Here is a 16,570-nt window from a genome sequence, read left to right as displayed (position 1 = left end):
CAGAGCTGGGATCTCCCATCTTGGCTTTCTCCTGACAATGTAGCTTAAACCACACCAAGTGGGTGGTGGTTAGCCCTGGTCCTGTGCCAGCATTCATGAAGCCCACGGCCTGCACTCTCTGCCTGTAGCCTCTAGCTTGAATGCCTGTAACCCATGGCCACCCTGAATCCCTTCACCTGGCCACCTTCTACTCATTCTTCAGCTTAATCGAAATGCTCTTCCTCTGTGAAGGTTTGGCCCCTGCTCTACCCACACACTACCTCACCAGGATGGCTTAAGTGACAGCTCTGCATTCCTTCAGTGCTACACTGACCACCAGTGCCTGCAACTTCAAGGAGACCCCTCCCATAGGAGAGGCCTGTCCTGGGCACAGCTGACCCCACTCCCCATCCCCTCCTTGTGGGATGCCTGCCATGCTTCAGGCATGCAGCCAGTCCACACTGGGCCAGTTTCTCTCCTCTCTACCTCAGCCTCAAGAACAAAGGGACGTGCAAGTAGAGACAGAAGCCTGAATGTTTAAGGTCCATCTTCATGCGATGCCACCTTCTCCTGTGTTGCAAGACGTCCTGCAAATGTGCTTGCAGTCTCTGTAGAGTACGCACGGAGGTGCTCACCTGAGGTGGGCGGTGAGGCCAAAAGGCACATGGGCTTATCATTAAGGAATAGTTTCCACAACCAAGAAAATTGCCCTGTGACGTGTTGCAGAAAATGATTTATTGCTTTTAAAACTGGGTTTCAAACTGTTCCATGCTCCAAATGATGTGAGCAGAGGTCTGCTCAGAACACAGGGATAGTCTTGTCTTGGTGTAGGAGTCCTGCCCATGCCTGCCTTTGTCTAGAAGATTGCAGATAGGGCTGTTAGGGCACTGCCAGGAGGCCCTTTTATTGCATTTTCATGCAACCTCCTTGAAAGCCTGATGAGGCATCTGTGGAGGGTGTGGTGCTTCCATGGGAAACTGCAACCACATAGAATGGCCTTCCTGAATCTTGCTCAAAAGCACTGGAGCCACTTTTTTCTAGGTGCAGTCTCTGTCTTTCTTTTAACTATGTGTATGGCAGAACATATCCTAAACACATCTGGAGAAGATACACACTGCAGAAATGGGTGCAAACACTTAAACTCTGCTGAGAGTGGTCATGCCCTCAGAATGCAGTGTTGAGTCCTCTTTTCTGTGCTCACCAAGTTTCTGCATTCGCAGGGTGTCACCAGGATCTCCGTATCATTCAGTTATAAACCTCCCATCCTTCAAAGACCCTGTGCTTTAAAATTATTCTAATTTGCTTACTTATGTAGAAACGTCATAAGCCACATTATTACAAAACTATTTCAAAATTAAATATTATACTAATTTATTTTCCTTTACACAAGTGTTCTGAATTAATGAGATTTCAATCAGTAACCTGGACTGAAGGATTCTCTAGCCTGAAAGAGAATTCTCAGAAAAGGGATTAGGAAAGACACAACACTCTGGAGGTTTCTGGAGATGCTCCTTCTCAGGGTCATGCAAGCGAAATTCTGTGGCTGGCCCACCTCTCCCTTGTCCTGCCTCTTTGAGGACCTTGTGAATGGCTTCTTGCTGTGGTTTCCCAAGGTGTAGAGTCCTAATCCATCTCCTGGGTAACAAGAGGTTGCAGGCTGCAGGGCAGGGAATACTTACAAAAGGAGTCATGAATATTCACTCAATGACTGGCATGAACTAGGCATGGGGCTGAACCCTGGGTCAGAGAGGGAACAAGGAGTGTCTAGACCAGTGGGACTGCTCACACCCTGCAAGCATTCAGCAGTGTGCCCTGGATGACATCAGGTAGCCTCTTACCTAGTGAGGTGTTTAGCAGGAATTGAGGCACAATAAGAGAGCTCGAGTTCAAGAGACAGTATGTACAAGGTTTAAAGACTCAGACCCTGGAGCCAGAACCGCCGGAGCTTAAGTCCAGACTCTGGAACCTTCTAGCAGGGTGACCCGTGGTGATCTCTCTGAAAAAAAGAGGACATTGATAATATCTATTTGGTAGGATTGTAGAGGATTACATGAGTTAATATAAATAAAGAGCCTTGAATAGGGTGAGCACTGATTAGCTTTCATTAATTAAATTGTGTGGGTCCAGGAATGAGGCATATTTTGAGAAGTCTGAGAATAGACACTCCAGTGGCTGCCCAGAGCTTTAAATATTAGAAAATGTATGACATTATTCTCCTGGATTATTGAGCATGATGTAACTGACTCCTAATTGCTTATCTGAGGGTTTCTTAAGAATAGGGCTTGTTTGGGGTTCATATTTGTATCCCTAATACATATCCCAGCATCTAGCCCACTCAATAGTTTGAAAACTGCATGGTTGTTGAATTACAAGAGGAAGTTTGACTGTCATTACTAAGTATGTATTCAACCCTAATCAAATGAATCGTTTCTGCAAAAGAGATACTATATAAATTAATAACATTATATGTTCAAATATTTAATGTACCAAAATATGATGTTTTAAAAAGAAAAATCCACATAAAACCTCTTTGTACTTGGGGAGGAAATTAAGTATGCCTTTGCCCAGAAGGAGGGAGCTTTGTTCCATGAGTGCATTTTAAAGAAATAACTGAGTTCACCTCAACAAATAATTATTCCATTTCTGCCATGACTCAGCAAATAGGTTTTGGAAAAAATATTTCGATCCCCTTACAACTCGAAAGAAAATGAAGTAAAACTTTATTACTCACTGTGATTTCTAACCATAACAATGGCGTGCTACATTATAATTCATAGCACCTTGTGTTCGAGATTTTTCACTAATGTCCCTGGGAGACTGGTACTTGACAAATAAATTAGCCCAAGTTAAAGTATAGGAAAACTGATGTTCAAGAATGATAATGATTTGACCAAATTTACACAGTAAAGCTAGAAAGGACAGGAATTAATCCACAAGGTTCCTGACAAATAGGAAACCCTGATATATTTTTGACAAAGATTTTAAAAACTAATATTTTTAAGCTTTATTTAAATGATTATTTTCCATACTTTTATATATTAATATTATAAGGGTTGTTACACAGCATGTAACTGTTGGGATGACAAACAATGTCTACTGTGCCTGTCCACGGCATCTGTGTCATTCCTTCCCTTACCTCCCAGTATTAATGGGCTGTACATTCTTTTTTTTTAATTAAATTAATTAATTAATTTATTTATTTATTTATTTTTGGTTGCGTTGGGTCTTTGTTGCTACACGCAGGCTTTCTCTTGTTGCGGCCAGTGGGGGGCTACTCTTCGTTGCAGTGCGTGGGCTTCTTATTGCAGTGGCTTCTCTTGTTGCGGAGCACAGGCTCTCTAGGCACGCGGGCTCTAGAGCGCAGGCTCAGTAGTTGTGGTGCATGGGCTTAGTTGCACCACAGCATGTGGGATCTTCCCGGAGCAGGACTCGAACCCATGTCCCTTGCATTGGCAGGTGGATTCTTAACCACTGTGCCACCAGGGAAGTCCGTATGGGCTGTACATTCTTGATGAGCAGTGCTTTTATGCAAGTTTCTAAAAACAGATGTTGGAATTGGAGACCTCCAAATTCTTAATCCAGGGACCTAGAATTGATTCATCCAATGTCCAGAAATCCTTAATGGCAAGAAATGTGCCTCTGCCTTCCAGTCCATCCTGCATTTTGCTGGCAAATTAGTAGCCATGCAACACTGTTTGGTTTTTTTATTTTTTATTGACGTATAGTTGATTTACTATGTTGTGTTAGTTTCTGGTGTACAGCAAAGTGATTCAGTTATATATTTATACTTTTTCATATTTTTTTCCATTATGGTTCATTACAGGATATTGAATATAGTTCCCTGTGCTATACAGTAGGACTGTATGTAGTAGTGTGTATCTGTTAATCCCAGACTCCTAATTAGTCCCTCCCTTAACCCCTTTCCACTTTAGTAACCATAAGTGTGTTTTCTCTGTCTGTAAGTCTATTTCTGTTTTGTAAATAAGTTCGCTTGTATCATATTGTAGATTCCACATGTAAGTGATATCATATGGTGTTTGTCTTTCTCTGTCTGACTTCATTTAGTATGATAATCTCTAGGTCCATCTATGTTAATGCAAATGGCATTATTTCATTCTTGTTTATGGCTGAGTAATATTCCATTGTGTGTGTGTGTGTGTGTGTGTGTGTGTGTGTGTGTGTGTGTATGTATACAGAGTTATAGATATCTATAGATAGATAGATAGATAGATTACCATGTCTTCTTTATCCATTCATCTGTGGACAGATGAACATTTAGGTTGCTTCCATGTCTTGGCTATTGTAAATTGTGGTCATGCAACACTGTTTTCATGAAGCCACTTTTCAGCTCCAGAACCTGTGATGACTTGCCTTTTCCTGCAGCAACAAGGAATCCAGTCTCCTTCACTGTGGATCCAAGTCTAGCTCTAACCTCTCCTCTTCAGTTTAGCTCACAAACATCCCCGACACAAAGCTTTGTTTTAGTTGCTGCATTCAGCTCTTCTTCTCTCCTCCACTCACTCCTGCATGCCGCCTAAAGACTTTTGCTCCTATTACAGCCCACATTTGATGTATTCTCTTCCTCTTTTTTCTATTCATATCCAGTACATTCATCAATGGACAGTTGAAACACCAACACCTCTGATTGGCCTTCCTTGAGCATCTCTGCCAATTATCCTTTTCCTTTGAAAAGCTTCGAGTCACAGTCTGACTGTATCATTCCTCTATCAATTGTCATATGTTATTACTCTCACTCTCTTATATATCTGGCATTCATTTAAAATCTTCTGAATTAATTCATTTGTTCATAACCATATGTTCAGGATTCCCACAAAATACCGAAAACTCAATTACAGATTCTGCTTGAAAGTCAAACAGAGAAGAGAAAAAAGAAAGCTTTCATTAGATCCGTGGTATATCATTCACTATTTAAATCCACTGGATTTCTTGGAAAGTCCTGAATCTATTACCAATATTCCTTCTTGATTCAGAGCTATATTTTTTAAGGAAAGAGTTTATAAAGTGAATACTCAGATCGTTCTTTAGCACCTACAGTCTATAGAATTAAGCCAAACCTGAAAACACGTGTGGGGAAGTCTTTCCAAGAAGGAAAAGGGAGATCAGATTAAAGATAATGAAAGAAGGGAGCAGCTTGCTGTCACCTAGATGTGAGATTACCTGATGTTTCATTTCTGCTTTAACCCTACAAATAAAGTATGTTTTTACTGCAGTTCACAGATTTCTACTTTAAAGTGTGATCTGGTTCTCTATGACTCATTAGTGGTTTATGGTTGAATTTCAGGAAATACTGAAAATGTATTTTTAAAAATAAGTGCAAGTTGAGATTAGTCTTTGAAATCTTTTGATTGAAACCTGAAAAGATATTGTCCTTCTATACAAGCTTTGGGAATCATGTAAGAAATTTTTACTGAACTTAGCTTTTAAACCTGTTCTAGATAGGCAAGCCATAATTATTTAAATGTTGGGGTTTGAAAACATCTTTCAAAAAAACTTAGCAAAGCAAATATTATATCATTATTTTCTGCTTACTGAAATTAAGCCAGTGACTCAAGCAGAATCTCAATAAAGGAAATATTTTCATTCTTTTATCTAATTTCTACTTAGTTAAACATAATAAATATACATGTGCTGCTGAAGTACTTGGAATGTGCCAGAAATATCAAGTTGAATGACCTTAAAGCAAACAGATCTCAATTCATTAAGAAATATGTGAAAATTTTATGTAAATTGTCAAACAGCAGTTGGTGGACCTTCTAATAGAATGTAATTAATTAAAGCAAGACACTCCTAGGAAGGTTTAGAATTTTTCTCATGCTTTATTTTTAATACAAAGACTTATAGATTTTAGGATAATTTTTATAACTTTTCTGTATGTGTACATACAGAAAAATATTTAAAATATAAATATAGTACTAAGTGAATTTTCAGAAAATGAAAATTGTGTAACTGCCATCAGGTCAAAAAGTAGAATGCTGTGGGCATTCCCAAGATCCACCCTATGAGCCCTCCTAATTTCTTTACCTCCCTCCTTCTCAAAGGAAACCACTATCTTGTTACAGTATGGTTAATTTTGTGTTTTTGAACTTTATTGAATGGGATAGTAGAGTTTAAATTATTTTGTGACTACCTTCTTTAACTGAACATTATGTTTGTGAAATCCATCAGTATCACTATGGTTCATTTATTTTCCTTGCTATACTACTGTGTAAATACACCACAATTTATTTTTCCAGTCTACTGCAGGTGGAGATTTATGAGTAATGCCACTGTGAACATTCTTGTACTTGTTTTTTTGTGAATAAATGCTCACATAAATGTTGAGAATATGCTTAAAAGTGTAATTGTGAATGTTCAAGCTTAATGATTATGCCAACCTGTTTTCCAAAGTGGTTTTACTAACTTACATTCATAGCAGTAATGCCTGAGTGTTCCTTTCGCCCCACAACAACTCTGCTAATATTTCACATGGAAGTCACCTGTCGGGTGTTGGGTGATGTCTTGTGGTTTTAACTTCCATTCCTCTGAGTGCTAGTGGGACTAAGCATCTTTCCCTAACGGCTCTTTGGAGATCCTCTTTTGTGAATTACCTATGCAAGTCTTTTTTTGTGAATTTCCTGTCAATAATTTATTGGAGTTATTTATAAATTCTGGATGCAAGCTTATACAGGTTATAATGTGTTACAAAAATGTACTTTTTACATTGAGACCTGCAGTCCACCTGGAATTCATTTTTTGGTAAAAGGTATGAAAGTTTCATTATTTTCCACAGCATCATTGCTCTTGCAGCAACACCTTTGTCATAAATTGTTTGTATGTGCATGGATCTGTTTTTGGACTTTGTATTCTGTGCCATGGGTTTATTTATCCATCTTTGTACACTTCCCTCACTGTGTGGATTACTGTAGCTTTTAAGTAGAACAGATCCTTCCTTTCCTTTCTTTTTATCTACTATTGATGATTATTTTTGGCCCTTTACATTTCCATAAAACTTTTATAATCAGATCATTAATTTTCATTTAAAAAATGGTTTGGCTTTTTATTGGGAATGTATTAGTTAATTTAGTGAAAAGTGACCTTGTTATAATTCTTTCAGTCTGTATATACTTTATCTCTCATTTTGGTCTTCTTTAATTTGTCTCAATAACATTTAGAGTTTTCTGTGTAGAAAACTTGTACATCTTTGTTAAACTTTTCTATATGTTTGATATTTTCTGATGTTATTATAGATGGTAAATTTTTCTTAACGTAATTTCTTATTTGTTGCTGGTATATAAGAACACAATGATTTTGTATTGAACAACCTTGCTAAAGTATTTATTACTTAGATTAATTTATCTGAGATGGTATTTTTACCTATTCCTGAGCACTGGAGGGGCCTTTGTACATTTGGATTCCATATTTCCTCATTCTGACTTATATATTCTATTGTCATTATGTATTATAATTTTATATATATTTTAAACCCTGTACCATATTATTATTGTTATTAGATGCAGGAAATTTTCACTTAGATGTAATTATAAATAATCCTCTTTTCTTTGTTATTCATTCTTTCCTTTACCACCAAGTCTGTCTGTGAATGTTTCCTTCTGCCCAAAGAAGAATATTTTTAAAATATTTTCTTTAGTGTGAGTCTCCTGGTCAAATTTCTTCTAGGGTTTTTTTTTTAAAAAAAAACAACCTGTGTATGACTTTATATCATACTTATTCTTATAGGATAAATTTGCTGGTTACAGAAAGATAGGTTGGCATTTTTTTCTTTTTCCATTTGAAGATATGACTTCATTTTCCCTGGTGTCCATTGTTTCCATTGAGAAGAGAGTTGTTGGTCTAATTGGTCTACTTTCAAATTAATCTGTTTTTCCTCCCCCTCCAGATCCTTTTATAATTTTTCTCTTTGTTTTGATTTCACTGGTACTTACGATGTACCAAGATATAATTTTCTCTCTAATTATTCTTCTTGGAGTTTGTAGATCTTCTTGAATCTTTGGCTTGAGGTCTTTCAGCAATTTTAGAGTTCTGTCAGCCACCATTGCTTTTCCTCCATTTTCTCTCTGCTTTTCTCCTTCGAGGGTTCCAATTTCAATTCTGACAATTCCAACATTGGATCCTGTCACTATATCTTCTATCTTGTCACTATATCTTCACCTTGCTTTCTGAATTTTTTATTTTCTCTTCATGCTTCACTCTGGAAATTTTCTTCTGGTTTATCTTTCAGTTCAACAATTCTTTCTTCATCTGTGTCTAATCTGCTACTATTGTACATGGGAAAATTATAGATATAATTCAAAATCTATGATGATGTTTTCTTCCTTCAGAGAGAATTTATGCTTGCCTCTGTCAGGCATCTAGAGGCATTAGTAATCCAGAACAAGCTTCATTTACTTTCTGGGATTTGGATAATGCTGAGTTCAGATTCATTCCTTGTGCATTCTTGAATCCTTCTGATTTATCTTTGCATCTTGGACAGAGCTCTTTGGAATCCCTATTTGATGGTGTCTATCTCCAGTTTTTGCTCCCTTTGTTCCATGAGTCTCTCAGATGTTCTACTTAGCTTCTCATCTTTCTGTTATAGAAACTACAGCTATCTGAAACATGGAGCTCACCTCTCCCAGTTTACTTTTTCTCCCAAACCTTAGCTCAGATTCTTACTGGCTTGTTATCCCTCCTGTGCCTCTAAGGAAATGTATTTTAAGTTTTGTCCATTTTTCCCAGTTGTTTCCAATTGAAGCATTACCTATTCCACAATACTCAAACACCACAGCTTATTTTTCACTCCTCTTTATTTTTTCAGAAAAATTTACAGTTGTTTTAATATTTAATTCTTATTTAGCTTGGACTATTAATTACATGAGAGTAAAAAAGAAGAAAATTTGGGATACATTTTTTATAATCACAGTTCAGTAAATATAAATCATTTAATTCTGTATTTTTCTGATAACATTATAGAGAGGAAACACTTATCCATAAAAGTGTACTATTGAGGAAAGTGCTGTAAAGCTCAAAGTCAGGAGATCTGGGTCCTTGGTTGCAGCAATACAAAGCTGTGAAAATGTGAGCAAAGCACTTCAATGGCAGATAGTAAGAGGATTAGTTTAAAAGAAATACTGTGTTAAATTTATTTCAACAAGCATATCCAGTTAACAGTCAAAGAGCCCTCTAAATATCACTCTGGACACAGGATCACTTCATTGGGACTTCAGCTTTTGTACTGGTCTTGAATGTACTTCTGCTGACCCACAAACTTTGGTATATATGGTTTTTGCCAAATCTGAAATTTACTCCTAACTTTTTCATTTTCTTTGAGCCAAAAGACTGAGATTTTTGATAAATTCATGGAGAACAAGTTACTTAATATGCCTCTTTAATTATGTGATGTTTTTATTTCTCTCCTTTTCTTCCGGGGTACATTTGGACTGATACATTCTGACTTCATTTCAAAATACTTCTGCCAAGATTAGAAGGAAGAAAAAGAAAAGAATCTAAAAATAAATGATGATGATACATTTCTGTTAAGATACCCGAATTTTCTATTCTTCAAAAATCAACTTTCAAAATACTATTTGCTTTTCAATTATGATTATGAAACAAATGACAAAATTTTTAAAAGTCTGCATGTCACACCCTTAATACATGCACTTAATTTTCTCTAGAGTCCATTCTGAACTCTGTGCTTTAGTTTTTTCCTAAAGTAAAGCCCTGTGATCAAATTATTACTCATTGGGTCTCTAAATAACATCTACTATAGGTCTAGAGCCAATATTATATGAAAGGTTAGAAGAAGGAATTGTCATCTATATCTCATTGTCTTTTAAATTACAGAGACAAATTCCCATTCTTTTTTCCCCATCGACTGTTTTCAGAAGGATCCTTAGAGACAAGTCACCTGTGCTTACTAGCCAAATACTACTAATCTCTCAGTGCAAAATGGCAGAACTAGAGCAAACTTACTCTCAGTGCCAAAGGAGAGCTTAACTATCTCATCTTATTGCTGTGAAATCATTTTCCTTTAAGGGCTCCTGACCTATGAAAAATGTCTCACTACAGAAGCCAGATTTCCTCAGAAATTCATTGTCCCACACCTCCTTTGCAAAACTAACTCTCATCTACCTTCATCTTTTGGAATTGCTTTTAAGACTTCCACACAATTTTTAAAATATGCTCGGTGGTAAAAATGCTTAGATTACAAAATCTTGAGCACAGAAGTCACCATAGCAGAGAGAAAGGAAAGGAAGAAGGAACTTGCTTTTATTGGGCCAGATAGTATGTTTGGTACTTGATATGAATGAATTAAGCCATTTAATTTCCAGTAAAGTACACATAATAGGTATTCTTTTTCTTATGACAGAGTTATTAAAATGTAATTTACATACCATAAAATTTAAGCATTTAAAGTATACAAATCAATTGTTTGTAGTGTATTTACAGAGTTTTGTAGTCATGACCACAATCAATTTCCAAATATTTCATCACCCCAGAAACCCTGTACTCATTAGCAGTCACTCCCCATTTCCCCCAATCTGCCAACCCTAACCCTGGGTAACCACTAATCTAATTTCTGTTTCTATGGATTTGCCTATCCTGTACATTTCATGTGAATGGAATCATATACTATATGGTCCTATATGTCTGGCTTCTTTCACTCAGCATGATGTTTTCAAGGTTCATCCTTGTGGCATTTATCAATACTTCATTCCTTTTTATTGCTGAATAATATTCCATTGTATGACTATATCATATTTTGTTTAACCATACATAAAGTTGATGAATGTTGGGCTGTTTCCACCTTTTGCTCATCAGGAATAAAGCTGCTATAAACATTCATGCACACGTTTTTCTGTGGACATAAGTTGTCATTTGCATTACATATGTACTTAGGATTGCAACTGCTGGGTCATACGATAACTATGTTTAACCTTTTGAGGAACTGCCAAACTGTTTTTGTTTTGTTTTGTTTTGTTTTGTTTTTGCTGTACGCAGGCCTCTCACTGTTGTGGCCTCTCCCTTTGTGGAGTACAGGCTCCGGACATGCAGGCTTAGTGGCCATGGCTCACGGGCCCAGCCACTCCACGGCATGTGGGATCTTCCCAGACTGGGGCACGAACCCGTGTCCCCTGCATCGGCAGGTGGACTCTCAACCACTGTGCCACCAGGGAAGGTCTGCCAAACTGTTTTTTAAAGTGGCTGTACCATTTAAGTTCTATAAGCAATCATGAGGGTTCTAATTTATCCACATCCTTATCAACCTGTGTTATTATTGTCTCTCTTTTTTATTGTAGTCATCCTAATAGTATGAAATGGCGTCTCATTGTGGTTTTGACTTTCATTCCCTTAATGAGTAAGATGCTGAGCATCTTTTATGTACTTACTAGTCACTGGTCTTATCTTCTTTGGAGAAATATCTATTCAAGTCCTTTGCCCATTTTTAAATTGGGCTGTTTGTATTTTTTGTAAACCTTCATTATATATTCTAGATACAAGTTCTTCATCAGATATATGATTTGAAAATATTTTCTCCCTTTCTGTGGACTGTATTTTCATTTTCTTGATGGTTTCCTTTGCAGAATAATAGTTTATAATCAATGGAGTATAATTTATATTTTTTCTTTTTTCACTTGTGATATTCTTGCCCTGATTTTACACACAGGGAAACTAAGGCTCTGAGAGGATAGCGAGCTTCCTAAAGGAATATCCCTAATAAACCCTTAGCCTGAACCTGGATCACTCAGATGCCCCTGCTCTTTGCTTCAGAATCATAGGATAAAACATTCTGGCTTTGCTGTGGAGGATCAGAAAGAGAATCATTGCCTGGTTGAGACAGTCTTTGAAAAAGTTTTGTTTTTCCTCTTTCTCTCTTTCCTATTTCATATATCTCCTTTCCTTTATGGAATTTTTGAACATATATTAATTAAGGTGACTAGCAATGCAGGTGAGAAAATTAGGAACACCATTTTGAACTTTAGGTTGTATTATAAAGTAAAAAAGGTAGATATTGTATGAGACAGCATCATAAAGACCCCAAGAGTAGCACCGAGCTCACAAAGCTTCCTAGACAATTGTGGGAGAGCCCCCACGGTGGCCGCCTTGGAGGGGGACATGTATATGTACATAGGCCAGCTCTGCTGCAATTGCTAAAATATCAGCTTGTTACTTTACAGATACATTTGAGTGGCTCTTATCACTCCGCAAAGGTGACATGATACTCTGCATCCACATTTTTATGAGTTCTTCAACAATATTAACGCCTTAGAAAGTGCTATTAATTGAGGCTGGATGAGAGATCCAGAGCCTTGTTTCTGGCCACAACTTTTAGTGCACCTGGGGAGAAAGGGTTGAGATCAGCATCTTCGATAGATAGTTTTGCCAAGGAAGCCCTGAACCAGAACAATGCACTTGTATTTAGGGACTGTACCTTTGTCTTTTTACTCAGCATCTACTTGTGGACCTGACCACATCTGCACTGGCACACAGACTTTAGGGCTTCTGTGCCTTTCTGTTGCAATTTGTAAGCTTCTATTGCTCTTTTGAAGTTTATGTCTTGGTGCATCTGACTCACTACTTCTCAACTTTAAGTTATCAGTCACTCATTATGATCATTTGAGGAGTTTCTCCATAGATACAGGATACATCAGGACATCTGTTGTACCAGTGTCAGGACTTTATCTAACAGAGCTACACAAAGACTCTATGTGTTCTTGAAGATGCACACCAAATGGCAAAAGTCTTTGCCTAGAAGAATGGGTCTTGACACCTCTGAAGAGTCTTGTGTTTATTAACATTCTGAGGTCTCTGTCTCATGGTGTCTTGAAAGGCTTTTCTTCATTTGGCCCTGGTGGATCTTTTACCTTGAAGGCTATTCTGCTTCTCTGCCTGTAAAGACTCTTATTCAACCAGTAGTATCTCAGTTCAGATACCGTGAAACCTTTCTTAAACTTGTGCCCTAGAATATCCAGTGTAGCCCTTCCCTCTGGTTTACCGAGGCCAGTTCTGTATGAGTCTCTGACAGATTAGGAGCTAGTTGAGAGCACAGACTATCCTCTTATTTATCTTTGTTGTTTCCTCCACTAACATTCCCACCTGTGGGATTAAGAGATTGGGATTGGGGGTGCGGCACATGGTGAATGCCTAAAAATTTTGTTGATTTGAAGGTATATTTCACATTTAAGAAATAGAATGTATTTACTAAACAAATACATAAGAAAATAGTATATTTTATTAATTCTATGTTCTGTGTTAATGAGTACCTTGGTGAATACATAGTTTTGAAATCTGAATAATATTCCCTTTCTCAGGGTCACTAATGACTTTCCAAGTGTTGGACTATGCAATTGTATCATTGGTCCCCATGTTGCCTGGGGCAAGTATTCTCAAAAGAGTATCAGTTGTACTTCATTGCATAAGTATCAATATTTGCCCTGTAGGGAACAGTTTCCCTAAAGAAGATGTACTTTGGAAAAAGCTAAGTCGACTCAGAAAATGGAAAGTTGGGGAATATGGTAGATTGCATTATCATTCAAAAAATATTTGTTGCACTTCCCTGGGAGAGGACTGAACTTTCCTATTCCAGGGACATAAAGGTTGACAGTGAGACTTGCTCTGGACAATGAAATGTGATGGAAAGTATGTGTGACACTTCTTCCACAGTGTCCAGCTGTCCTCCAGATAGAGGAAGCTAAGTGGCTATGGAGCACAAGAAAGAAAAAAAATCTTTGTTGTAAAGCTACTGAGATTTGAAGGGTCTTTTGCTACTACAACATGAGCCAGTCTATCCTGATGGAATCAAACAACATTCCAAGTAGAGTGGATATAGTGACAAATATCTGGAGCAAAGAATAGCAAATGACAAGTAAAGGCATGAGATTGCCATGAAACTGCAAACTAAGATCTGATTTTGAATTTACTTCAGTAAAAATGTTGAAGTTGTGGGCTTCCCTGGTGGTGCAGTGGTTAAGAATCTGCCTGCCAATGCAAGGGACAGGGGTTCAAGCCCTGGTCCGGGAAGATCCCACATGCCGTGGAGCAACTAAGCCCGTGGGCCACAACTACTGAGCCTGTGCTCTAGGGCCCATGTGCCACAACTACTGAGCCCGTGTGCCACAGCTACTGAAGCCCGTGTGCCTAGAGACCGTGCTCCGCAACAAGAGAAGCCACCGCAATGAGAAGCCCGTGCACCGCAGCAAAGAGTAGCACCCACTCGCCGCAACTAGAGAAAGCCCACGCGCAGCAACAAAGACCCAACGCAGCCAAAATAAATAGATAAATAAATAAAATAAATTTACTTAAAAAAAATGTTGAAGTTGCTATGGGATTTCAAACTAATATTTAATAGAGTTACTGACTGTTTTGAGTATTAAACTTTCTAAAGAGTCACATAAATAAACCAAATATGCCTGTTTTCTTTCTCTCAGTACACAGATGACAGTATATGAAAAATACAGTACCTCACAAACTCTGCCTAGGGGTATGTACAGCTTACTAAGGAAGATCTTACCTTGGTAAATATTAATAATTATAACTTTAAAGAGGAAAGAAAATAAAAGGGTAATTACACTTGGAGGGAAGAAAAAGAAAGGATTTATGGACGATGTGGCATTTGACCAAGGCCTTGAAGTATGGTTAAAGGGAGACATTTCTTAAGGGGAGAACAGTGGGTGTGAATCAGCAGAGGCAAGAAATATGGACAATTATTTTGAGGCAATGAGGATACTTCTTGGCTAGAAAATGTTATGCTTAATACAGAGACATTGTGGAAAATAAAACTAACGTTAAATTGGGAAAACATTTTGGAGAAACTAAAATTCCCGGATGACTATTTTGACCTTTATGCGAAGCCTTAGAAGTTGTTGAACACGGGATGACTGTGCTTTTGAAACATATGGGGCCGGGGACCCAGAGGTGTCAAAGCCCAGACAGGGCTCTGACTTGGCTCATGTCTATGGACATGTCCATGTCCATAGACATGGAATGTACTATAAAACAACAGAGTGTATCAAATCTATGTTAGCAGAAGCTTTATTTCATAGAGGTGTTGGAAAACTTGGTTCGTTGTTTGTGGAACAAAAACCAACATGCATGTTCACTTCATATCAAATTGCCAACCCTCAAAATAGGTTTGTGGTTAGCTCTCTATTGTGAACTTATCTAAACCTTAAAACAGTTTTTAAAAATCACAGGGAGGGCTTCCCTGGTGGCGCAGTGGTTGAGAGTCCGCCTGCCGATGCAGGGGACACGGGTTCGTGCCCCGGTCCGGAAAGATCCCACATGCCGCGGAGCGGCTGGGCCCGTGAGCCATGGCCGCTGAGCCTGCGCGTCCGGAGCCTGTGCTCCGCAACGGGAGAGGCCACAACGGCGAAAGGCCCGCGTACCGCAATTTAAAAAAAAAAAAAAAAAATCATCACAGGGAAAAAAATAAAATGGATAGACTCAACTACATACAAAAACTTGTTTTTATATGTCCCCCACTTTACCCTATTCAGGTTTTTAAACAAATAACTGGGAAAATGCTTGCAGAGGATACAAGCAAGTATTAGTATTAAAAGAACTTTAATGAATAGGTAAAAACAGTAAGAGGAACAAAAAATGGGAAAGATGAATGAATAGTATAATTAGATTATTTATAAAGTTAAAATCAGGGGAAAAACAAACATTTAGGAAGTGATCAATTAAAGAAAGTGATTGAAAGGACAAATTTTCCCAAGGAGATTAACAAAAGTTATTTTTAAGAAATATTATGTAATATGTTATGTTTACAAAATGAGATAGGCACTTCTATAAAGTACTCATTGTGGTATGTATGCTTGTGTGGTTCTTTTGCAAAGTAATTTGGGAATATGTATCAAAAGCCTTCAACATTGGCTTAGCAATTCCTCTTTTGGCACATTCATCCTAAGGCAGTAAGTTTAAACATAATGAAAGGACTCTACTCAAAGGTATCCCTAAGAATATTACTTAAAGTTTTGTAAAAATGGAAATACCCTAAATTTATCACATTCAGGAAAATGTATTTATAAACTATAGAATACATGTGTGTGTGTTTGATGGAAAATTAGGAAAAATTTAAAATTGTATTTATAAGTAATTTGTAATAAGGATGAAAATGTTTATGCTATGGTGACAATGCGATATATGCATTTGATCAGAGTTATATAAAAGAAACTATACACACACAAGCATATAAAAGATTGGAGGAAATTTCCAGATTGTCAGCTTTTAAATGCTGGGTCCATTAGGCGATTTCTTTTCTCCTTTATATAATTTGGCTGAAAATGTGGTTGATGCTAAAGTAGGGGCCTAGAGGTTAAAGTCTTTCATCTACTACGTAGAAGAAACTGTCATACGAATGAATCAGACTGGAAAAGGGATAGAATATAGGGACAAAACCAGAAAGGGATGTGGAGTAAAGTCAGGAAAATGCATATACTTTGAGGCAGGAGGAGAACAGGAGCCTGTCAGGCTTGGAGTAGGAGGTAGACAAGAAAAGTGAGGCCTCCTGAAGATTTGGGTGGAAGAATCTCAGGACCAGAGCACCACCCATCAGTGAAGGCAGGAGGGGAGGCGGCAAGGAAGTTGA

General features: G+C 37.7%; 1 protein-coding gene across 1 annotated transcript in view; it reads left to right on the top strand.

Annotated features, from left to right (window-relative positions):
- GABRB3 (gamma-aminobutyric acid type A receptor subunit beta3) overlaps nt 1–16,570 on the top strand; it is a 218,848-nt gene that overhangs the window by 194,754 nt on the left and 7,524 nt on the right. The window lies entirely within an intron of this gene.

The sequence above is a fragment of the Physeter macrocephalus genome, chromosome 11 (genome assembly GCF_002837175.3).
Source record: "Physeter macrocephalus isolate SW-GA chromosome 11, ASM283717v5, whole genome shotgun sequence".
Taxonomy (NCBI): Eukaryota; Metazoa; Chordata; class Mammalia; order Artiodactyla; family Physeteridae; genus Physeter; species Physeter macrocephalus.
This window is presented reverse-complemented; position numbering and strand designations above follow the sequence as displayed.